The sequence below is a fragment of the Kryptolebias marmoratus genome, linkage group LG7 (assembly GCF_001649575.2).
Source record: "Kryptolebias marmoratus isolate JLee-2015 linkage group LG7, ASM164957v2, whole genome shotgun sequence".
NCBI lineage: Eukaryota > Metazoa > Chordata > Actinopteri > Cyprinodontiformes > Rivulidae > Kryptolebias > Kryptolebias marmoratus.
In genome coordinates, this window is record NC_051436.1 from 753,247 (window position 1) to 755,184 (window position 1,938).

Below are 1,938 nucleotides of genomic sequence, written 5' to 3' on the forward strand. Positions count from 1 at the left end.
GGAGCTCTAACCCGGTCCTGTTGGAGCTCTAAACCCGGTCCTGTTGGAGCTCTAACCCGGTCCTGTTGGAGCTCTAACCCGGTCCTGTTGGAGCTCTAAGCGGTCTCTGACCTGCAGATGGAAGCAGCTGTAGGTGGGTCTGGGTTAAAGAGTTTTACCTTCTTGATCCTCCTGCAGGGACACCTGAGCTTCACCTTCTGCTGACACTTCTCCTCACACACACCTGGATGACACACCTGCTTACAGCGATGGCCGCAGCTCAGCTGCAGAGAGAAGACAGAACCAACAGCTCTGTATGGTTTGTGTTCCTTCCAGATTTATAACATGTTTTATTCACAAACAGTTAAAGCTTGTATAAATGCTAAATGGTAATGCAGTTCAAACTGTAAAATATAATCAAACTTTGATGCTTTAATTGCTGAAATGAGGTCAGGGTTAGCTTATAATAGAATAAACACAGAGACCAGTTGTGTCTGTGGGGTGAGGGAGGCTCATGGTATGAGAAGCTGCTGCAGCTGATTCTGTGCAGTTTATAGAAGGGTTATAACTTCAGACACAAGTTGTTGTCTCCATTCAGCTGAATGTTTGAATAAATGTATGATTGGTTTTTAAACCTCTGGTCTGGACTCGTTTTCTGCTTCATCAAAGATCCGGTGAGAGAAACTAAGTGTTCAGGTGAGATTCCTCTGAAAGGAGTGAATACTAAAAACTTGGTTTTCTCTACAATTGGTGCCGTGACCCGGATGTTGCAGACTTAGAGGACACTAGAGTTATTGATAAATTAATTGGGCATCTGGAGGCAAAGGCTTCTGTGAGCCACAAGCCGGCTACAACTTGGAGATTTCTCCTGATTAGGACTTAACTCTCAAATTAAGTGGTGATAAGCAGACAGAGCCTCCTCTCAGAATAGGTTGTCCAGAGCAGACGTTCCCTAGGGGTTGGAGTCCCCAGAGGGGTTGGAGTCCCCAGAGGGGTTGGAGTCCCCAGGGGACTATACCAGTCCCCCCGTGATCTGGTATATAGATGGCCTGGTCTGTGGCGGACCATCTGTTTCTGGACGCTGAGATGGAGAGCTGGGTTTAATTGAGGTTTTCCCTGAGGGCAAATGAGGCCCCCTCTGAAAAAAGCCCATGTAGTGCTGTGCAAAAATCTTCAGCCAGTGCTTTTGTTTATATATTCATTTATAATTTAATTTATTTTCACGTTTGATTGTTGTTAACATAAGCATCACGAGGAATTTTAGCAAACTTTTTAAAACGAAGAACATGCTAAAAGATTTTTCAATCTTTGCAGGTTGCAATTTTTCTGGTGAAATTTGACCGACAAGCAGCTGTGGTTTTAAACTCTAATGTTGGAGGGACAATTGTAAGTATGGGGGGGGGCTGTATCATCTATGAACAATTATATTTGACTGGATATTGGTGTAAATTTATATAAATGACATTTAAATTAAAATATAACCTTAACAAAGTCTCTAAAGTGTTTTCTTTGTCTGTACTTATTTAGTCAGATTTAATCTCTTATCAGTCGTCTCTGCTCTGTGGTTTTAACACAGTTTGTTGTTTTGTAGCTGACTCATGTTACACTAAATGGGATCAGAGTCGATACACTGAATGTTACAAACACCATGTCTAATGGACAATTATATGACTTTGCTGATGTCAGCAGATGCCGACACAGAGGTTGGTAAATCTCTGAATCCAAACATAAACTTTCTGATTCTGTGAAACTGTAATATTTAAATGTTTTTGTTTGATTTGTTTAAAGAAGAGAAATTACTGAGAAATCTGTGAGTTTGTAAACTAATACAGACCTGTATTCACTTCCCAGGTGTTGTGTATGAAACTGGTACAACAACATATGATCCTGAGTTCTGTGAGACTGTCTACTGTAATGCGACGGCTTTCCTCCATGTCACCGCCTGTGAACCCATGGAGA

The 1,938-nt window shown here is 41.8% G+C and overlaps 1 long non-coding RNA gene across 1 annotated transcript; it reads left to right on the forward strand.

Annotated features, from left to right (window-relative positions):
* The first annotated feature begins 339 nt into the window (after positions 1-339).
* LOC108251095 lies at positions 340-1,847 on the forward strand. Its single transcript, XR_001809327.3, has 3 exons — positions 340-1,365; positions 1,571-1,682; positions 1,831-1,847. It is a non-coding gene; the product is annotated as an uncharacterized LOC108251095 (long non-coding RNA).
* Positions 1,848-1,938: the final 91 nt, after the last annotated feature.